Source organism: Mesoplodon bidens, assembly GCF_964165515.1.
Source record: "Mesoplodon bidens genome assembly, chromosome: 15".
NCBI lineage: Eukaryota > Metazoa > Chordata > Mammalia > Artiodactyla > Ziphiidae > Mesoplodon > Mesoplodon bidens.
In genome coordinates this window covers 78,856,086-78,880,380 of record NC_138171.1, presented here as the reverse complement: position 1 = coordinate 78,880,380, position 24,295 = coordinate 78,856,086, and positions in this window count along the sequence as shown.

Below are 24,295 nucleotides of genomic sequence, written 5' to 3'. Positions count from 1 at the left end.
ATCATTTGCATAGTTTCATTTTTGAAATCTAAGCCTTTTTCAAGTTAGATGAAAATCAGACGTACCTGAAGCCAACCTTGGTAAAACATTCTCCCTTTTCTTCTTTTGATTTACAACTAAGCTGAGAGTGAGGAATTTTAACTTTTGTCTTTGGGGGATTTTCTGTGCTTGGATCCCTGCAATACAAGTTTTGGGATTCCTCATAGGAAACACTTTTGAGTTGAACTACGCTCTACAAACATTTATTAATATTTTATTCTTTAGCATATTGACTAGCCTTTATATATTTCAGGATTAAGAAAAAAGGGAAAGGTGATGAGCAGGATTTAGAGGGAAGCCAGTGTGATGCCCAAGATTTGGGGAATTACATATTTAAGATATAAGAGAAGTAATCATCAGATCAAGAGGGGTGAAACTCAACTCTCTGCACCTTTTGTGGATTCCAGGATCTGTACTTTCCCCAGTCTCTGCACATTACACCTCTTTTCTTCATTTTTGTCTGCCAAAATTTATAGACATAAAGCATATTTCTCATGTTGTTGCTGTTCCAACTGGCCACGTAGAAATATCCAAACAACTAGGGCGTCCATATGGCTACCAAGCATCTCTGAAATTCATTTTATTCTGGACACTGGGGAGCTGCACAAAGAAGTGAATTCAGTTCTCATCTGGAGAGAAGCAATCTCTCCCCTCTTAGTTTGTGAAGAATGGGTTGTATTGAGGATGCTGTTGAGAGCCTTAGGGCCACAAGCTCTTGCCCAGGGCCTCCTAACCAAGCTAAGTGTATCACAGCTATGAGCAAAGGTGCAGGGAAAGGTGGGTTTTTAAAGCAGTATTTAAGAAGCAACATAAAGTTATTTAACACTCCAAACTATTTAACACTCTGTGGATGGAACGTAGAGAAACATGCTTCATTTGAAATAGGAAGCAGAGGTGTGTGAAAATTCCCTTTCCTAGATATCCTTAAAAGTGGAAAAGGGTTTGGGTTTTCTTTAATCTATTGTTTCCGACAGCATTAGGTACAGCATCATGTTGTGGGTAGCAAGAAAGGGTGAATGGGAAGAGGATAATTTACTGAACATGTGCCCTGTGCCAATCATGCCAATCACTGTGTCAGGCATTTTACACACATCCATGATTTTGTGCCCACATACACCCACCAAGGTGACCATGATCATCCCTACTTACAGATAAACAAATTGAGACAAAGATGAGAAACTTCATCCATGACCTCATGTTGGGTTTGCAGTTGTTGTCTTGGTTCTGCAACTAACTAGCTGTGTGAACTGTTCCAACTCACCAGGTATCTCTGGCTCATTTTTCTCCTTTGTCCAGTGAGTGAATTGGACTAAGGTTCTTGTGGATTCTGGGAGGAAGTTTCTGGACTCTAATATTCCAAGTATTTTCTGTGGATTCTCTTGTGGTCTCTCTCTTGTGGTCTCTTCCCAGAAGAATAGGTGAGATGACTTTCAGAGTTCCACGAAGTCTGTCAACCCACCTGGTAGAGCAAGTCCACAAGGTCCCCAGCACATGGGGGAGCCCAAAGTGCCATCTGGAACCTTCACTGTTAGGAGCTGGGGGAACAACAGTAAAGGAAGTTTGTCTTGTTCTGCCTGGAGAAAGTGAGGAGTCAGGTTATGGGCTTTTGAAAAGCGAGGGGTGAAGGGACTGCACGTTACTTTGCTCAGAAAACACGAGGTGTGAGACTTGTGGTCAGCAGCTGAAGCCGCATCTTGGTCACTTCTCAGGTGTCCCTAACTCCCTTCCCTAGTTGCACAGGGTGTCACATCCTTCTACTTGATTGGAGACTTAAGATAGCTTTGCCTTTGTTGGCTCATCTCCACCTTTTCTTGGTCTTGTCCAGCCTTCTCTCTAATACTTCCTCTTACCTCTGGTCTCATTTATTTTACATAAACCTCTCCTATACATCTCAAGACTACTTTGCCACTCTTAAGCATAAACTGGTATGCTCAGAATGAAAGGCCCTGGTTAGTTACTCTGTGTGAGACATAAAAGCAACATCATCTAGAGACAGCCCTCTCTCAATCTCCAGATCCTTGTGTTGTGAGAAAGCATTACCAGTTACAGCCCTGGGGTAAATTATTTTAAAGTACATTTTCTACAGACACTGTGGGTTCTGGTTCATGGCCTGCTCCACTTACACTCTTAAGTTCGGAAGAAATACTGAGCTTGGCTTTGAGCTTTTCTCTTACCCAACTACTAATATATTATCAGACAGCCCTGTCTCTTGTGTAATTAACCCCTTTTATTTTTTAGGCTGTGTGAGGATCTTCCCTTAAATTAGAAAAGTAATATGTTTATAGATTAATTCATTTGTGATGTTACTAATTTGTGGGCCAGGTTCTTCCAAATTTTATAATATGCTGATAATGCTAAGAACTTTTCAGAAGTATTTTTTAAAAAAATCTTTGACCACAATTGAAAAGCACAAATTAAGGACTTACTCTGAGCTAGATACTGTGTTGGACGCTGCACAGAATACAGAGTTGAATAAGGCATTGTTTATCCCCCAAAGGAATTTACATTCTTTTAGACAAATCCACAAATTGCTGCTCTGAGAAGCATGCTGCTGTAGTGTCACTAGGGTTCAGAGCTAAGGGGACTGCAGGTGTTTGAAGTGTGGGCAGGTGAGATCATTAACTGCTTCCCAGCTCAGAGACCCACTGCCCATGGGGGTGCTATTCTTTGTGGACACTTGGGAATCTCTATCTGGCGTATATATATATCTCTTTTTGCTGTGCTATGAAAGACCCAGTCCTACCCTCAAAGTTCAACATTCAATCTCCTCGTGCCTTCAAAAGGATTAAAAATATTTAACAGATTGATGGAGGTAAAATTGACTGTTTTTCCGGTGTTATTTGGTTGTTCAGTAACACTGGACACAGTTAGCACTCTTCCTGGGAGCGACAGTCTCCCATTCTCTTAGCAGCAGTGACATTTCCCCTCCTGAACGCTCCTTCCTCTAAGGGCTGCCTTTCCTCCCTCCCCATTGGAGGGTCCCTTTCTTTCACTCAATCCAATTTTGAGATTCCTAGAGACTAAGAACAGGGCATGCTGCCTCTCTTCTCTCCTTTTCCCTAGATGACCCAATCCATTTTCATAATATAAATGCCGTCTTATAATGACAGCGCCCAGTTAACCTCTCTCTAAGCCAGATCTTTCCTTTGGGCTTTAGTCTTACTTTTCCACTTTTGTCTATGTGCTATTTCCATTTGGATATCTCTCAGGCATCTGAGACATACTGGTCTAAAATGGAATGTTGGATTTCTACTCCAACTCACCCCTGTTGTTGCTGTTCTCAGTATTGGTTCTAACGACGAGCCACCCAGACACTCAAGCCAGAAGTCTAGGGGTTCACCCATGAATTGTCTCCTCCCTGCATATGATCATCAGTGACACTAGTGGACTTTTTAAATAAATGTCTTGAAGCTGACCATTTCTTGCCATCTCCCTCAGCATGCCTTTGGTCATGACCTTCATCTGGATTAATGCAGCTGCCTCCCTGCTCCCCCCCAGCAGTGAATAGCTTGAAAATATCACAGTGTTATTTTCACCCTACACAAGTCCCTCCAATGGCACTCTTTTTCTTACATCCCCCCGCCTCCATATCAGGCAAAAAAGAAAACAAAATACCTCTGTGTTTAAACTTTTTATTTTTTTGCATGCAGAGACACAACCATTTTTCTCTGTTGCTTGGGTTTCTACTTTTGATCTTGTTTCTGACCCATGAGGTTACCAAGGGGTTTTCCAAAACAAAGACAGCTTCCTGCTTCAGAGAAATTCTGGTGAATTTCTCAGAATAATAAAGTGTGCATATCATCAAAAATGGGAAGAAATGGAAGAGGTCCTTTGAAAGGTCCCAGCCCTCTGTTCACCAATATTTCATAAGTCAATCTGGCTAATAACAGGTGTCAAAAGAGGAGCATTTATTTTCACCGCAATAATGATATCAATGTCAGGAATTCAAATGGAAAATATTTCAAGGGCAGCAGATTCTGTAATATAAGAGTGAGAATTTACTGTTTTTATCTAGATTCTCCCTGTGACTGGCCTTCTCTTTCATTTAAATTTCACTATTTCTGGAGGAGGATGGGGTGTTAGTTTGGTTCCTATATGGAAATTAATTTAAGTTTTTCCCCACACTGGGTTGGATAACTGAAAACTTAATACACTGTGCAGACAACAGTGCCTAAAGGTTGTAGAGGCTGACTGGTGAGCTGCAGGCATTTGAGTCTGCCAAGCAGAATAAGAAATAGATAAAGCTAAATTACAGACCTATTAAAAATAAATTAGTGGTGTCAAAAAAGCAAATTAAGATGCAGATAATCAATCTAATTTCAGGGTCTCTGGTGAGTGTTAATGCTTAATTCTTCTCATGTTTGATGAAGCAGCTATTAATTAAAAATATTTATATAAAAACGAGCCTGCACAAGGTCTTAATTTCAAGAGGGACCAACTTCAACTGATATGACTCTCAGAAGATGGACTTGTATTTATAGCAAAAGGCAAGACCTGCCTTCACACCATCTAACGTAGAACCCACTTTCCTAAAATACCTTTGCCAACTGGAGAGAGCATTTGCCTCACTTCCCTCTGCTTTTCTTTTCCTCCATTTTCTCATCTGGCTTCTTGTGACCAATCCTGAACCATCCACCAGCTTCCTTTGACTCCATGCTTGTTCTTAATGTGGGGGTTGCAGTTGAACATCCAGGGAGAGAAAGGAATTGGATTCATGACTGCTTTGGGGGAGGAAAGTGAACAGAGAGATTGTGAACTAGGAACAGGGAAGGTGCACTTAGACACCTGAGGGGACATAGCCAGATGCCGAATCAGTGAGCAAACATATGGGAAGGAATTGTGGAAGAATGTGAAGTCCTGTGACTGTTAGCAGAGGTGAAACTTCTGGATCAGATGAAAGAATGGGTCACCATTACATAATTTACTATCTGATAGCATTTGGCTTCTTTCTACTCAACGTATCGGGAAAGAGGTTTATGACACAGGTGCGAGTAGCATAGGCCAAAATGAAGTTTAGCTTTTCATATCTGTCCCTCTTAGCCAACCTCTGACAGAGGATCAGAGAATCGCTCAGCAGGGAGGCCACACGGAGCTGTGTCCTGCACACTGGTCCTTCTCCAGTTCAAGGAGCTCACAGTTTTGCAGCACTGGAACAAACCGAGCAAAGGAGACCAATCTTGCTGCTGTACCTCACTGCCCTACTTGCAGCAGAAAAAGGGGATGGAGTCGGAGGCTGGGATCAGAGCGGATCTTCCTCTCCTGCTGTCAGTCTTGCTCTTGCAAAGCTAGTGCCTGCTAATAATGGCAGGAAGATGGTGGCAGGCAGCATGCAGATTTTTGGTCTTTTTAACTTATTTTTTAATTGAAAGGTCACAAAACACACAGGAAAAAGTGGGAAAAAAATCCCTTAAGAAAAGTAGTAAGTATAGAATGAAAAGTCAAGTCTTCCCTTATTCTCTCAATCCGGGTCTGATTTTCACAGAAAAAAAGGGGTTTGCCTGGCAGACAGAAAAAATAAATGAGTAAGGAAAGTGACATGCAGCTCTGACGAAACATTGAGCGTCCAGAGTTCAGAGTGATCAGTGTCGAGGATGCAGTCAAATTGGCAAACCCTTTAGTATTCTTGTGGGAACAGAGATGGGACATTTTAGCAGGACAGAGCCCTGATCTTGTGGCATGGGCCATGCACCTGTCCAGCCCTCTCACCTGGCGACGTTGTCAGGGGCAAGCCACCCATTTGTTTCTGTGATTGTCTCTGGGGACATGCTGGCCATACTTACCAGGCCACCCCCATCTGGATCTCCTCCCAATGATCGCAGGCAATGGTCTCTTCCCCCTCAGTGACTCCGACACCTGAGCATTTTGAGTTTAGTATTTATTTTATACTTAGTTTATGTGACAACAACGATGGACAAGTCAGAAATTATTTATTGAAAGTCTGTTATGTTCCATCCCCTATATATACATATGCCTCCAAGGGGGAGTTAGGGGTCCCTAGGACCCTGTGCTCCCACATTTCTTAGCATTTATCATGCTGCATGTTAATTCTCTGTGTGTGTGTATATATATATGAAATAAGGAAAATATATCATATAAGAATATATATCATATATATACTTATATATCTCTCTTTATGTATATATCCTTATAATATATATTTTCCTTATTTCATAGATATATAAAAGAATAATATATATAATTCTTTTATTAGCACCTACGTGTTTTTCTGTATTTTTCTCTCTTATCCCTATTTGCCTTCATAGGTCTATAAGCATCATTTTCTCTCTCACAGCACATAATTTACATGGAGGAAGTGGCTTATTCCCTGGGCAGGTCCCAGCTCTTGTGTCAAGGCTGAAGATCTCAGGCTGCTCTGCCCAGCCTTGTTTCGAGATGTTCTGGCTGAAGGCCACCAACGCAGGTATGGGTGGCCTAGCCCTGCAGATGAGCTGCATTGCTAGTCGACTACAGAACTATTTTTATGTTTCTGTATTTTTATGCCTGTCTATCTATATGAGGATAAAAATAATACTACCGCTTTGTGGCAACCTAGAAATGCAAAGGTATCTGCCAGGAGATTGACAAGTGACTCAAGAGCCTAAAACTTTTCTTATTCTGCAATTTCCCCAAGGGCTTCTATAGCTTTAGAGCAAAAGAAAAATCAAGTTGATATCAGTGTGCAGGGAACACTGATCCTGAATTGCTGTTTAAACTTTAGAGAAGGGCTGGCCTCTGTTTTCAGCATTGTAAGGTGTATTTCATAACTGCTGGGAGGGGAATTATGTCACATGGTCCCCTGTCCTGATATCCTGCTCTGTGCTGCTGTGACCTGACTGCCTCAGGTATCTCTGTGGTTCTGCTGCTTCGGCCACCATGTACCCTCGGTCATCGAAGTCTGATGATTCTTAAAAAGAAGTAACAATTGAGAAGCCAGTGGGTTCCGTTTGTCCCCCCGGATCCCTTCCCTCTCCTGCCCTTTGCTCCAGGAAGCTGACTTCCACAGATTACTTTCCCTGGACAACCTCGCTCTCTGGTTTCCTGCTGGGTCCACTAGAGAGAGGCACTGGCAGGAGATCACTGGATGGGAAAGGAGAGCCTGGAGCCTCAACTCCAGCGAGGATGTGGTGGCCTCTCTTCCCAGATGCAGCTCTGCTCAGTGTTCTGGTTGTGCTCCTTCTCACGGCAGTCTCTTTACATGGTCTCAGCTTCTAATCTTCGGTGTTTCACCAATCACGACTGGCTTCCTGAAACCCACTGCCACCTCCGTAAGTAGTCCTTCTATTAAACCTCCTCTGTTCCTACCTTAAGGATCCACCTGTGTCCTGCCAGTTGATGTAGCCGTCATAGCCACTCGGAAATTGGCTGAACTGTGGCTTCCAAGTGGCAGCAAACTTAAGAACAGGTTGAGGGCTTATAAACCAGTAGAAGATCCTGGTCTCGCATGGTCTCGCATGGGGAGTCCAGAGGCCAGGACTTCTGGGGCGCTCATGAGACTGGATTTACAGTCTTTTTTTTTTTTTAATCACCCATTGGTGATTCTTACTGGGATTGAAGCAGGAAGAAGATATCAAAGGGCAGGTGACAGTATAGATACAATCTTGACTATGGAATGAGAGAGATGTGTAGTTTTGTTAGCTATTATAGACGCTCGCACCCTTGGAGACTGTTACTTTATAGACATATGTGTGTAATCCTACCCCACGCATATACGATTCTGGGGAAGTGTAGAGGCGATGGCTGTAAAATACCCCATTTCACGGCACACTTCCCTGCCATAGCCCTATCTGTGTACACAAGCACACACACATGCATGTACACACACGTGCACACACACACTTAGCGTTTTCTTTCCAAATCTACCTTGGCTTTAGCCCCAGTGAGAGCATTCTTGTATCCAGGGAATGCAGACTGAGGGGACCGGTACTCTAGTGGTTTAGCAGTGTCTCAACTAGACCAGGCTGAACTACATCCCAGAATTCCTTTTCCCGTGTGGTTCTGGGGAGGATAAGCCACACCAGAGACTCCCAGGTGAGAAGTGGGCTGTGGAGGGAGGTGGCAGACATGTTGTGGTCCACACCCCCATCTCTGAGATGCTCGCTCAGCTCACAGGTAGAGGCGGAGGCCAGGCCCGCAGCTGCTCCCCTGACTCAGGGGCCCGGCGTGTGTGTTTAGCAAGAGGACAAAGGGCTTTGGCTTCTGTGGGACACCAGACTTCCAAGGTCAGAGGCAACAAGAAGATTTCAGTCCGTGCTCATGGCCTCCAGCTCACGCCCGTGGGTTCCATCTTGTTCCTGCTCTTCCCCAGCTCATAGCCATCTTCCCTTCACCGCACCTGATGTCCTATGGACTTCAACCTCCAGCGTCAGACTCAGACCTGTAAAACACACACACACCCCCGCCCGGAGAGGGGAGGTGTCTCAGCAGGAAATGAAGAACAAGACCTTCAGTTCACTTGAGCTCCATGTCATCACCTAAGCAAGGAATGATGTCTTGACTTGTAGTATTTCTACCCAAGTTAGAGGCACTCCAACCTGCCTGACATCCAGTCAATAGCTGGTGTCACTGCCCCTCCTTGTTTTCTGGTGGTGACAGGAGGGAATGAGTGTCATGGGCCACTTTGGGAAACTAGACCCCAGTTCTGCAGAAACCCAGCATTGGCATCTGCCAGGGCTGGAAACCAGGGGCTTTCCTCCCCTCCGCACCAGTCTCTGCTTTCCCTGCCTGGAGCCCCACCAGGGCCCAATGCTGGGGGCAGGATGAAAACCCAGCTATGTAGGGCAGGAGGGTGGTGTCTCCAGTTGTCAGGAGCAAACAAGCAGTGGGAACCTGGCCTTCTGCTGTTGAGTTCCTGACATTCTCAATTGCGTGTTAAGAACAGTCCTCTTGTTTAGGTAGGACAGCCTGATATATGGAGATATTCACCTTTAAAAAAATTTTTTTCTTCTTTCACTGGGTTTCCCCCTTCCCCTCCAGTCATGCAAGTGATTGTTGCCTCAGAGGAGAGATGTCTAAGGTGAGGCCAGGAAACCAGAAATCACCTACAGATCTCCCAGGTTTTGTGTTTTAAAACCCTATCCTCTTAGGGAAGTTGAAGATTTGCAAGTAACGTAAAGAAAGAGGACTAGAGCTTTGTTCCCATCTTCAGAGTAGAAAGTAATTTCCTTGGTTCTGGAGTGAGAGAGAGGAAAAATAGTGGGTAGAGTCTGCAATAGCCTTCCAAGGATACTTTTGGAAGGTGGCAAAGCCCTAGATAGAAAGTGACCTCGTATACATTTAGGAGACAGGCTCAGGGTTCATGGCTCCCTGGTGTGGCTTGTAGACAGTGGGCCCTTGACCTGAAGAGCCTCATTGACCAAGGGGAAGACCTTCTCTGCATTAACCTGAATGCAAAGACCTCATCTCTTCCCTACCCTTCGCCATGTCAGGGCTCGACATAGATGTAGTCAGCCAATATTTTTGGAATAATGATAACCATGTCATTATACATATATCATATATATGATATATATATATCAAATAAAGCTAGCTCTTAGAGTCTTAGATTGCAGGTACTGTGTGCTAGCCACTGTTCTAATTACTTTACAAATATTAACTCATTTAATCGTCACAAAAACCCTATGAGGTGACAATTTACAGCCCATTTTACAGAGGAGGAAACTGAGGCCACACAACCAGGATTCAAACCTAGACACTTTAGCTCTAGGATCCATGCTTGAGTTGTGGTTGTCAAAGAAAGTGATATTTCCTGTATGGATACCTGAGTTTGCAGGTGTAAATTTATACCGACTAAATAAGTAACCATGATTGCAATTAAGGACGACCCTTGAACAACTCAGGGGTTAATCGGCATAAAATTTATTGTCAGTCCTCTGTATCTGTGATTCCTCCACAGACCGTGTAACACCATAGTATTTACTATTGAAAATATCTCTATGTAAGTGGACCCGTGCAGTTCAAACCCACATTGTTCAAGGGTCACCTGTAAGATATTTTATTTTGGCAATTCCACAGGGGGAGATTCAGTCATTCGTCTAGAGGTAAAAGCAAGAGATATATACTAAGATCTATTCATGATACTTTGGCAGCCTGGCAGGGGTCAGGAGTGAAGGTTTAAGATTCTCAAAGGAACCTGTCTGTGGCCTCCACAGTATCATGCTTTCAGCTAAATGTCTGGAACATAAGTCTCCAATAAATATCAGCTGCTTTAATGATTATGATGACGATTATGGTTATTATCATCCCGGCAAAGGCTGCACAGAGCCACTTTGCCTGCACAGAATGGCTGCGCTCCCAGATTCTCATCCCCCTGCACAGGGCTGGATTCATCTGAGGGCACCACGGTGATTACTTCACTGCTGCCTTGGATGCTCAGTCCTACTTCATCTCTCCCTCCTGTAGAGGAGAAACACAATCTGATCCTCTAAATCAGGAATTTGTTGTACTAATCCTTTCAAAGGTATTTGTGTTTAAAAGGAGAGGTAGCACTTACCAAAAATAAAGGTGTATTTAATGATCTAATCACAAGATTTCATAGACTATTTAATGATGGAATTCAGTAACTGTGACATATTGGGATGGTCAGGCTTATCACGGCCCCTCGGGTCTTCCCTGTGACCATGTGTCCTCCTTCTTGTCTGCCTTATAGGTAGGACACAGCAGGATGGCCCCAGAACTGAAACGTGGCTGCATAAATCGGGGCAACCAGGAGTGCTGAAGACAAAAGATTACTTTGGTGATAATATAATCTAAAACATCACGGCCTCATAAAGCCTGCTGGAAACTAGCACTGTTTCCAAAGAGGAAAAAGGAACTGGTCTGGTGTGCTTTTGAGTATAGGAGGTGCCAGTAGAGATAGTTTGCCAAGAGCACTATACCAGAAAATGCAGATGTGTGTTATGGAAAAGATGCTCAGAAGTGTCATTTTTGAAGAGGAAGGACATGAATAAGCAGACGATTCTCAGGGATGTTAAATTCCTGGTGGATAACCAAGTGTTTGGTAAAGACTAGTTGATTTATTTGATCAAAATGAGGACAAATGTTGTTAACTTATCCCCTTGGAAGCTAGAAGAATACCTTCATCACACATAACAGTAGATATTTATGGGGTCCGTGAATATAAGGCATGAGGCGAAGGTAGAAGAAAGATGGACACACGGGGATGCAAGAGACCCCAAGGTCTGTTCACAGCACAGTCCCTTAACAGCTGTGTGACCCTGGCTCACTTTCTCAGTCTCTCAATCCTCAGATGCTTTCTTTGTAAAACGAAGGGACAAGCCTCAAAAATAGTTAGGGTCTTTTCCAGCTAGATAGTGATACAGGACTGCATTCTGTGCTTGGGAACCTCTGAGTGAAAGTTGATGGTTATTCTTTGGAATGTCATGCTTCACCTAGTTTTTCCTATTCTAGAACTTATTTAAACAGAATCATGCAGTACATAGAATTTTTTGTCTGATTTCTTGTGTCTCATATTCTTCTCAATAATATGCCTGTGATATTTTTCTGTGCCTTTGTGTATAGCTGTAGTTATTTTATCATCATTACAGTGTAGTATACTGTTGTATGAATAGACCACTATTTATACATATATTGATTTTACTGCTGATAGGCGTTTGTGTTGTTTCTGGGTTTTGGTTATTGCAAGTAATGCTGCTATGAACATTTCTGTTCCTGTCTTTTGGGTAAATAAGCACTCATTTCTCTTGGGTACTGGACTGGGAGTTATACAGTAGGTGTATGTTTGGCCTTAATAGATACTTCCAGAATATTTTTAAAATTATCTTAACCAATTTTCTCTCTCTATCAGTGTGTGTAGGTTGCCCATAATTGCCCAGAATAGACATTGCCAGTGGTTAGCTATTCTGGTGGTTGTATAGTTGTATCTTATTGTTGTTAGAATTTTCTTTTGGTACTTCATAGGTTTAATTTTTCATGTAGGTGTCCTCTTCTGTGAACTTTAGTTGAAGTCTCTTGCTCATTTATGAGTGTCTTTCTTATTCTTATTGATTTGTAGAAGTGGCTTGTCAGTTACACGTGGTAAAAGTATCTTTTCCCACCATGTGACTCATCTTCTCACCTTTTAATTTTGTCCTCTGATGAACGGAAGTAATTTTTAATGTCATCCAATGTATTAGTTGTTTCCCCCTATGGTCACTGTTTTTTTTGCTCTGTTTAAGAAGATTTTCTGTGCCCTGAAGTAGAGAAGGTGGTCTTGGATGTTTTCTTCTAGAATTTTTCTTGTTTTCCCTTTCATATTTAGATCAACAATCTACATGGGATTGTTTTTTATGTATAATATCACACTGTATTTTAATTATCCATTTAGTTGTCTGTCTCCCCAGCGAGTCTGTGAAGAGCTAGGAAAAAGGATGTCATTTACACCTTCCTAACCCTCAATGGGGGAACCATCTGTGTCATGTTTAGCATCTACCACTCTCAAACAGTAGAAATTTTTCTTACTTTTAGTTAAATGTCCTCTCTGGATTTTAAACATTTCTTTAGGTTTAACTAAAATTGAATCCTATTGTGTTCTTTGAGAGGATCTATGCACCACTCTTTTGTCATCATGATGTTATTTTACTTTTGGGATATTTTCTCTGTTGTACATGATGTGCTTTCATTTTTGTGGCTGACGATGTCTCTTTCAAGTCCATGTAAAAAAAATTTGGAGCAGAGAGGGAAGCTATGTGGCATTAATTTAATGTATTTATTTCTATATTTATTCATTTCCCAGCAATTATTGATTTAACCTTTTCTCCTTTTAATTGTGAGTTTTTAAAAAATATAGGTAATACATCTATTGTGTTCAAACATCAAATACGTACATTGAGAAGTCTCTCTTCTACGCCTGTCCATATCTAGCCAATATTCTTAATCTCTCTTGGTTTAACCACTTTTATTTATTTCTTATGTACATTTCCATGGTTTATTAATAAACCTAGGGAAGCTGCTTAGCAAACAAGGGCTAATGACCAGAGAGCATGCAAAGCAGGCCATCTAGAAAAGCATTTATTGGGAAAGAAACTCAGCAAAGAGACATAGCATTTAGCAGACATGTGGTCCTTCATTATTTATCACTCTTTGAGGTGGCAGATAGGGGTCTAGAAAGGCTGGTGGTCAGACGTGGGGAGAGGTCTCCAGCCCTTGGGTGTAGGCTGTATGACTCCCCTCCCTGGCATGATTAGAGGGCTGAGGTTTAATTTTGTGGCTGCAGCTATGTGACAATCCTTCAGTGGCCTCAGGACCAAATACTCTACGTCAGTCTTCTCCAGAATCAATTGCCTTAAGCTAACAGTTTTTGTGCTGCCTTAAAGGAGACCATCACCTTTTCCTAGGGACCAGCCTACAGGGAATCAAAAAAGCTAAGCTTCACTTTTCAGCTCACCCACTACATTATCCCAAGGGTTGGATGCTGTGTGTCATTGCACACTCAGTCAGGAAACCATACCATTTCAATCTATAAACTCAAGAGATTAGTCTCTGGTATTGCCATTGGAGACACTGGAGGATGATGATGACTTGAATAGGAAAATTAAAGCCATAAATAATATTTGAAGCTTTCCCCTAACGCAGATGCTCAGGGAGCCCAGATCCAGTCCAGAGGATAGTGTTCAGGTTGCTTAGAGCTCTAGACAACTCTTCTTTCTCTTCCATATATGGGACACTGACTCCCCATTAAAGTTGGTTCATATAGGGGTGGTGTATTGGTCCAGGCTAAGATGCTCCCTAACTGGCCAACAAATAATTTAGTGATTCTGTGGCCTAAGATGACATTAAAATGTAAGCTCATTTGCTGGTCTTTGAATCGTGAGGAATCTTGTTGTTTACTTAACCTAGATGTTTGATGGAGTTATTTCATCATTGTTACAGGGTAATATACTGTTGTATGAACAGACCACTATGTATACATATATTGATTTTACTGTTGATAGGCATCTGTATCATTTCCAGTTTTGGGTTATTGTAAGTAATGGTGCTACGAACATTTTTATTCCTGTCTTTTGGGGAAATAAGCACTCATTTCTTTTGGGTACCGGTCTAGGGGTTATAGAGTAGGTGTATGTTTGGCCTTAATAAATACTTCCAAAAAATTTCCAAAATGATCGTAATCAATTTTGCCTATATTTTTGTCATCAGCATAGTTATCCCCTACCCAGGAACAATCAAGGTTGTAGTGTGCTATGACTCCTCTTGGGGTAACCATGGATCCGTATAGCTCAGATCTCTCTTCAAGAAAGAAGCTGCAGTAAGAAATGCAGATCATCTGCGGCCAGTGGCCAGCTGAGATCTGCTGTGGCATCTGAGTTGAGCCACACTGTTCCTGGGCTGCTCCCAGTCAGTGCCTGACCATCTTGGAGTATTATTAGGGCCTGAGCTTTTCTGATCAATGTTGGACTCTGCAATGGCCATTCTTTGCACTGGAACTCCCCCTTGGATAGCTGAGGCTTTCTCAGAGTTGCACTATAGTCTCTGCAACTTCCTGCATAATCTTTCTTTCTTTACCCCATTCACTGATGTCAGATCTGCATCATGGTCTGAAGGCTTTTCTCCACACCTTCACATTTTACAGATGTAACCCCCAATAAATCTCTTGTACTTCTAACTCTATCTTGGTGTCTGCTTCCTTGTGGTCCTGAACTGACAAACATACGCTGGGAATATTGTTTCTTCACACTTGGGCCAGAAGGCTGGATGACCACCTGCATACTAGACTCAGATTATGTTTGACTGAGGCAGTAAGGGGAAGTCTGTTGATCCACTCAGGAATAACAGCCCAGCGGAGTGAATTACCCAGTGAGGAAAGTGTCATATACAGTCATTGGGGTCAAACAGTCAGTAGCCCTTCTTCCCATTGGTGGATACAAGCAGTGTGTGGAATTGGCCAAAATTGGCCTCTGTGGCTGCAGTTCATGGGCCAAGAATATCTAATCCAGGCCTGCAGAATGGATCTCAAGCCTCTTGTACTAACTACGGAGATGATATTATCTTAGAATAGGGGAAGATTCTACTAGTGTAGCATGCTTGGCCTTAGGACCTAGGATTCATATTAGACAATTAGCTTCACTGGTAAGTACTGGGTGATGGTATTCAGTAGAATATGCCAGGATACTGGGGGTACAGAAAGCAGTATTTTAGGGGACATAGTAATGGCTACCAGCTCTTCCAAAGGCCCAGCACAGTATGGCAGCTATGACAGCGTAAAAGATTAGAGGCCTCCAACTGTTGGAAATGCAATCAAGAATGCAGGGTGGTCTGGATGAAAATCCTACCAGAGGGATTTAGGTATAAGAAGCAGGGGGCACCAGTCTTTTCACCACCAGCATCACGACAACTACCTGAGGTTGCAGGTATTCTCACCCTACCGGGCAATGAGTTTCTTCTTTCAGGTATGTGAGACATTATGTCTCACAATAAGATGATAATACAAACATATTCTTATTTTTAGATGATAAACCAAATTTCCTCTGTTTTCATTTAACAATATGTCCATGTAATTTAGATGAATAAACGGTCCTTGTGTTTTCTCCATCCCTGTGGCAATTTCTGATAAAAATACTTGACAGGCATGCAGGGAATCTAAGGATGGCTGCCTTTGCCCCTTCCCAGTCTTAATTTTCAGTTTCCACATGAAAAATAGCTATGGGACAGGCAATAAACTCTCAGTCGTTTCAAGTATGAGGAAACTGCTTTTAACATCAGAAAGGCTTACAGACATCTGCCTGATTAAAGTTGACTTTTTAGAACGAATGGATTGACAAAATACCCAATGACCAATAGTTTCTATGAGTTCATGTGAATTTAGTTCTCTCTGATAACCATTCTTTTATGAAACACAGTGAAATACATATATATAATATATATGTACATATACATATATATGTATGCTTGTATATATATGTATATGAAAAATGTTAGCATATGTAAGGATGAGATATATTTACTTAGGTGGCAATATTTGGTGTCCATGTGGAATAATAGAGCCTCTCATAGCTTTAGAAACAATAGATGTATCATCTTAACATCTGGCATCAGACATTCTTTTAGAGAGAAGAAGCTTTGTTTAGGACAATGCCTTTAAGAGCTTTGGAGGATAGAAGGAGAGGACCCTAAAGCATGAAGCCAGAAAGATGAAAAGCAAGAAGGGAGACGACTGAATTGTTCTGTGTGAAATGAAGAGAGGAGTTTGTTTTCACTCTGGAGAGTGTGGCGTGAGGGAGCGATGGAGCAGGGTGGGGACAGGGAGGTTAGTGTGGGGTTAGGAAAACTTATAAGGTAGCGCGTTTATGAAAAACCCCTGTGGGACAGTGACTGAAGTCTTTTTAAGAAGAATGTTTAATGTGCACTTCAAAGTTTTTCCTTACAAAGTCTCTGTAAAAACCTTGCCTTTTCCTGTCCATAAAACTTCAGTAAAGTTTACCAAACACCCAAGTTGGCTTATGTGAGAAGGCTTTTCGTGGGGCAAAGATGGCACACATAAGATGGCAAGATGATTCACAAACTGAGAAAGCAAGCAGTCAAAACTAGAAGTGCCCTGAAAACAAAAGGCTTTAGAAATTCTCAGAAGTCTTGGGGAGAGTTCTGCAATTTATAGAATCTGTGTATGTTGTGCTGTGGTTGTAGTGGTACTTAACAAAACCTTACCTAAATCTCAAAAGACTTTGAGTCCCCCATTAATCCTTAGGTTTCCTTCATTCATTTACTCACCATATATTTATTGAAGACCTACAATAAACTCTTTTAGATCCTGGAACTAGAGTAATGAACATACCATAGTCCCTGCCTGTGTAGAGCTTACAATTTAGTGGGAAAGGCAGTTAATAAACAAAAGAGCAGAAAACAGGTGCAATGTTATGTCAGTTATTAAGAGGTGTTACATAAAATAAAGCAAGGGGAATAAGTCAAGACTTAGGAGATACTTTTTCACATAGGATGGTCAGGAAAGTCTCCTCAGAGGGAGTAGCATTTGAGCAGAGCCTGAAAAAAGATCTGAGGAAGAGCATTCTAGGGGAATAGCCAGTAAAATAGCTAGAACTAAGGTCCTGTGTAGGGAGTTTGCTTGATGTGTCTGAAGAACAGCAGGTAGACCAGGGTGGCTCCTGGGCACTGAGTCAGGGGAGGGGGAAGCTGTGAGAGCAGAGATGTGTCTCTGAGCCAGTGTAACTCTCAGAAAGGACTCTGAGTTTTATCCTAAATGTGGTGGGAATCTGTTGGAAGGCTCTAAGTAGGAGTGTGATGAATATTTACTGATTAGCATTTTCAAAGGCTCACTTTGACTGCTATGTAGAGAATAGTCTGTAGGGCGCAAAGGTGGAGAAGGAGATCCATTAGGTCTATTGTCGTTGTCTAGGAGACAGAAGACTGTATCCTGACTCAAGACCGTGGTGGTGGAAGCAATAAGAAGTTGTCTGACCAAGGCTCTGCTGGGATGGGTGATTCAGTAGGACTCAGTAGAGAAATCAGGCAAAGCTCTGCAGCTCTCCAAGGGCCATATTCCAAACAATAAGAATCATTCAGATGGGAGTTTTGATTTGAGATGGTTTCTGTAAATTAACTGAAAAAGGTAAATTGACACTATTTTCACTTGAAAATCATGCTTTTGATGATGGTGGTGGTTAAGGATGTAGTTTACAAGATCAAAAGTACTTTTTATATGAAATAGGTAACCAACAAGGACCTACTGTATAGCACAGGGAACTATACTTAGTATTGTGTAATAAGCTATAATGGAAAATAATCTGAAAAAAAAGATATATTTGTATGTATAACTGAGTCACTTTGCTGTACATCTGAAACTAACACAATATTGTAAACCAACTATACTTCAATAAAAAAATTTAAATTTAAAAAAGAAAGAGAGAAAGAAAGAAAGAAAGAAGAAAGAAAGAAAAAGTACTTTTAAAAATGTACATAAGATCCTACTACTTTTCTTAGTGGTTGAAGACTTTCTAAATAATTTATTTTTAGTGTTTGTGATGTGAATAATAAAGGCTCCTCAATTAAAATATTACATAAATGTTGGCTTATTTTCTATCTTGTCTGGTTTTCACAAATTTATATGTAAAATGAATACCTAATAAAGCAGAATGGGAATGATTACAATTATCAGGAATACTTATAGATGCTATAACTACTCAAAGTTGATTTTAAGTTGGAGAATCTTGGTCCAAATCTCTCTTTTAACATAAGATATGCCTTCTTAGCAAAATTTTAAGTATACAGTACAATGTTGTTTATTATGGACACTTTACTGTACAGGAGATCACTAGAAAGAAAAATAATAATAAATAAAAAGGGCAGTAGGAAACTTTTGGAGGTGATGGACATGTTTGTGGCATAGATTGTTTTGGTGGTTTCAAGGGTGTATCCAAAAACAAAACAAAATAAAACACAAGGCAATGAGATTTTCAACTACTATTTTCAAAGCACAATGCAGTGGAATTCTTATAATAAAGATCCAGCTAGCTAAAAAAATCAATTTGTGTCTTTTTATCTTTGAGCCTTTGAACAATTCACTTAACTGCAGAACAATTTCAACATCACTTTGCATGAAATTATGATACCCACCTGGCAGAGTAGTTCTAAGAATTAGAGGGTGATTAGCTAATGTCTACTGTATAAAAGGATGCAAGCAAGTTTATTTGAGTGCAAATTTGTTTATATTTATATAGAAAATATTATAATACTGACATTTTCTATTTGGCCATATTATAATGTTTACCATGCCTTGAATGTTTGACTATTTCTCTAAAATAGTGGTTCTAAATGCTGGCAATTTTGACCCCAAGAGAACATTTGGCAATGTTTGGGGACATTTTTGATTTTTATGACTTGGAGGTGCTATTGGCATCTAGTGAGTAGAGGCCAGGATTGTGGCTAATTAACCTACAATGCACGAAACAACCCACTTCCCAAAAGAATTATCCAGTCTAAAATATCAATAGTGCCAAGGCTGAGAAATCATCCTCTAAGACATAGGTCAGAAAAATTGGTCTCAGTTGTAACAATATTTTTGACCTGTCGGTTTAGGCATTTGAATATGATAAAATATCTCTAGAACATTTTTGTTGCCTTAAGGAAATATCAGAAAGAAGTTTGTGGTGTGTGAAGTATTGGATTAGTGCTCAGAATATATGTACTACCCCACCCCACCCCCAGCAATGTGGGCATTTGTAGCCACATCACTGATGCTGGAATAAGTCATGTGACTTGCATTGGCCAGTGGAATGTTAGCAGATGTGATGCAAGTAGGGGCTTTAACTGGGCTTGGGTGGTTGGGCTTACCTTTTACTCTTCAGTCATTTTCCATCAGACCCATTCCTGAAAGTCTTTTGGTCCAAGGATGCAAGAAGCACTTGGAGCAGACCCAAAGCTAAGCCAAGCCAAGCCCATATGATGTGCGACCTAAAGCAGAACTGCCTGGCTGAGCCCAGCCAAGGTCAGCCCAGATGTGAATCTGTAGACATCTGAGCATGAGAATAAACGCTAGTCATTATAAGCCACACAGTTTTGAGATAGGTGGTTATATATCATTATTGTGGCAATGGCAGTAGCTGACTTACATGTGATTCACGGAAAAGACATTTACTAAGTCTGCTACATATTAAATGAACCTAAATAGGTAAGGAAGATTAGCAGTTTGAATATGGGAATAAAACAGTGCAATAAAGTGGAGATGTTTATAGTTAACAAGTGTCTCTAAAGATCCTGACATTAAATCTGGTAATCACAGGGTCAAGGAGTTCAGAGATGCATTTGACATTTGCCATCTGGACAATATCATATATTAAATGTTTGAGCATTCTCTAAAACAGTCAGTTCAGAGAAAATGGTTCCAGCATTAATCACTTTTTTGATCAGTTGACAAAATTGTGTGTGTGTATTTGGATGGGGTACAGTGCCCAAAACTTTCATTCTATTCTCAATAGTGTTTGAGACATTTTCACTCCCTTCACATAAACAATAAGAACAAGAACAACAAACAAACACAAAAAACAAAACCTAAAGTTTCTTGATCCATATAATGGATGCTATAAAACTGACTCTCAGTTGGAACTTTTTGGAATTTCTCCTTTTTCTGAGATCCCATTACACAAGCAAACTTGCTGTCTTTTCCTTCCCGTTCCACACAATACTTATGTGCAACATGCTTACTGCTAGGTTTACTAGGCAGAACTTTGGGAACAAAAACCGTGACTTGTGAGCCATCTGTTATGGCATATGTGCTGCTGTAGCTACTCAATGTTTGGCAGTGCCATAATTATGATTTAAAACTTTGAGTGGGAAATAGGAATTGTGATGACTGCATTTATAAGTATGTATACATGACTTAGAATTTGTATGTATATTTAGGATCAGTGAAAGATCAAAATGAAGGGGTGAGTCAGAGATTTCTGGAATTTCTGGGTCTGGAAGGAAGACCAGAGTATGGGCAGCCTGGAGGATGGTGTCTGTACAGATGGCAGAAGATCTGCTTCACGTGCCAATTGAACTTGCAGAGGAGCAGCTTCCTCTGACAGCTTATGGTAGAACTGAGCATGTACATTTTGAAGACCAGCTGCAGAACTCTGACTAACAAGTCTATGTTGAGTTTTTTTTAAATTAAACTTTTAATTTTGAGATAAGATGCATGTGTACTTGTGCATATAATAACAATAATACACAGAAATAATACACAGGTAAATATACCCTTTACTCAGTTTTCCCTAATGGCAATGTCTTGAAAAACTATAGTAAAATATCACAACCAAGATGTTGGTTTTGATACAGTCAAGATACAGAATATTTAAAACACCAAAGGATCCCTCATTTTGCCTTTTATAGACACATCCACTTCCTTCCAGTCTCCACCCATTCTTTAACACCTGACAATCATTATCATGTGCTCCATTTCTATAATTTTGTCATTTCAAGGAGGTCATATAAATGGAATCATACAGTATGTAACCTTTTGGGATCAGGTTTTTTTCAATCAGCATAATTCTCTGGGCATTAATTTAGATTGTTGAGTGTATCAATAATTTGTTCCCTTTTATTAGTAAGCTGTAATTATTGTATAGATGTACCACAGTTTGTTTAACCATTCACCCACTGAAGGATACCTGAATTGTCTTCACTTTTTGGCTAGTGTGAATAAAACTGCTATAAATATTCATGTACAGGTGTTTGTGTGAACATGTTTTCATCTCTGTGTGACAAATGCCCAGGAGACTAATTTCTGAGTTGTATGGTAGTTGCATGTTTACTTTTTAAAGAAATGGACAGTTGTTGTTGAGTGTGGCTGTGTCATTTTCTATTCCCACCAGCAGTGTATGAGTGATCTAATATATCTACATTCTTACCAGCATGTATTGTCACTTTTTTTAAGCTATTCTTCTAAGTGGGTGGTGGTATCTCACTGTGGATTTAATTTGCATTTCCCTAAAGGCTAATGATATTGAACATCTTTACATGTGCTTATTTGTCATCTACTTATCTTCTTCAGAGATATGTCTTTTTTCCATTTTCTAATTGGATTTTTTGTGCTGATTTTTATGAGTTATTTATATATTCTAGCTAAAGTCCTTTGTCAGATATGTGACCTGCAAATATTTTGTCGGTCCATAGCTTGTCTTTGTATCTTCTTAACAGTCCTTTACAGAGTGAAAAATTTTAATTTTGATGTGGTATAATTTATCAATTTTTCCTTTTACTGATTATGCTTTTGTTGTCAATTTTAACTCTTTGCCTATCCCTAAACTTGGAAGATTTTATCTTTTTATTATTGTTTTAAAAGTTTTATAGCTTTATGTTATATATTTAAGTCTGTGACACATTTCTGTTTTTAAGATTTATTCATTATTTATTTATTTAATTTATTTTTGGCTTCTTTGGGTCTTAGTTGCAGCACGCAGCATCTTCGCTGAGGCCTACAGAATCTTTCTTTGCAGTGCATTGGCTTCTCTCTAGTTGTGGTGTGCAGGTTTTCTCTTCTCTAGTTGTGGCTCATGGGCTCCAGGGCATGTGGGCTCCGTAGCTGTGGTGTGTGGGCTCCAGAGCACGTGGGCTCTGTAGTTTGCAGCACCTGGGCTCTCTCATTGAGGCGTGTGAGCTCAGTAGCTGTGGCATGCAGTCTTAGTTGCCCTGCAGCATGCAGGATCTTAGTTCCCTGACCAGGGATCGAACCCACATCCCCTGCATTGTAAGGGAGATTCTTTACCACTGTACTACCAGGGAAATCTTCCTTGACACATTTTGAGTTATTTCATACCAAGTGTGACACTTATGTCGAGTTTTTTTTGTTTGTTTGTTTTTGGCTTATGAATGCCATTTATTCCATTACCATTTGTTGAAAAACCTACCTTTTATCCATTGAATTGTTTTTGTACTTTTGTCAAAAATCACTTGGACATATTTGTGTGGTTTTATTTCTGGGTTCTCTGTTCTCATTCATTGGTTTATGTGTCTATCCCTCTGTCAGCACTACACAGTCTCGACTACCGTGGATGTATAATAAGTCTTGTAATCAGGAAAACAGATTCCTAACACTATATTATTATGTTTCAGAATTTTTTAGAGCTATTTCCACTTTTGTCTTTCCATGTGAATATTAGAATTATCTTTATAACTACAAAAATTGTTGTTTATATTTTGACAGTAATTGTGTTAAAGCTGTATATCAGTTTGAGGAGAATTGACTAACATTTTTACCATGATGAGTCTTCCAATACATGAACATGGTAGGTATCTCCACTTTTTAATCTCTTCTTTATTTCATCAGTGTTTTGTAGTTTTCAGCAAGTGAGTCCTATACATGTTTTGTTAGATTTATATCTAACTATTTTATTTTTGAGCACTTGAAAATGGTATTGCATATATCATTTCAGTGTACACATACCTTTCAGTAGCATATAGAAATATAATTTATTTTTGTATATTTATCTTTTATTCTGTAACCTTGCTGAACTCACATATAAGTTTTTCTAGAAGAGATTACATAAATATGATATTAATTCTCCTTTAATCATTTGGTAGATTTCTCCAGTGAAACCAACTGAGCCTAGAGATTTCTCTTTTTGGAAATTTTAAAATGATATAGTCAAAGAACTTAATATTTATAGGACTACTCCAACTACCTATTTAATATTTAGTAATTTGTTAATAGTTTCTATTTTTCAAAGAATTGGGTTGTATTCATATCTCCTGTGTCATTCCTGATACTGGTAATTTGTGTCCTCTTTTAACTAATATTCGCATGATATATGTTTTTCCATCCTTTTATTTTCAACCTGTCTGTAGTGCTGTATTTGATTTTTTTTTTTTTGTACGCAGCAGCCTATAGTTGGGTGATACTTTTAATCCACTCTGCCAGTCTATGTCTTTTAATTAATGTAGTTGGACTATTTACATTTAATGTACTTACTGCCATGGGTGGGTTTACTGTTTTTTTTTTTTTCTGGATTATGTGGCTGCAGAAATGTGGTTATTGTCTGAAATTTTTCTGTCTTGCTAGACTTCTCTTTTCCTGGTCCTTTGGCTAGAAGAGCAGGCTTTTATTGGGGGACTTTATCAGTCTGTGTCCATTGAGATTTCTATTTTGCCACCTTCTTCAGCTCCAAGTTTGGAATATATGAGGCAAAAAGAATATCCAGGGAACTGTTCCCTTGTTTATCTGCCTTATTCTCTCTGCATTTCAGAGTCCTTTTATTTTTAAAAATTATTTCAATATCTAGGGATTTTAGTTGTGTCTAGCAGAAGAAATGGACCACAGTATGTCTAATCCTTCTTCCTGCAAGTGAAAGTCCTCATTTATGTTTTAGAGGCCCCCTATTCAGACTGACTTTAATTCTAATCTAGCTCCAGCCTTTGCTAATTGTAGGTCTTTAAACCAATAACTTAACTCTGTGACTCACTTTCCTCTTCTGCAAAATGGGTGAAGCAGAGTTGTGAGGATTAAATGAGTTATTCTAGGATAAGCAAATGCAACACAGTGAAAGCACAAAGTAAGCTCTCATTAAATGACTATTACAACTACTATTACTACTTTTACTGCTTTTGAAACTATTATTATTATTATTATTATTATTATTATTACCACCACTGTTTCTACTTACAAATACTGTCCTTGTCACTCTCTCTCTGAGCACTAAAAGTCTTCAGTGACTTCCAGTACAGAACATGGCTTACTGAAATAGCAATCAATGGAGAGGTCAAAATGATACCCTTTGGGAAATAAGGGTGATGGTAAAGATGTTAGAGCCTTTGGCCTCTCTGGTCAAGGACT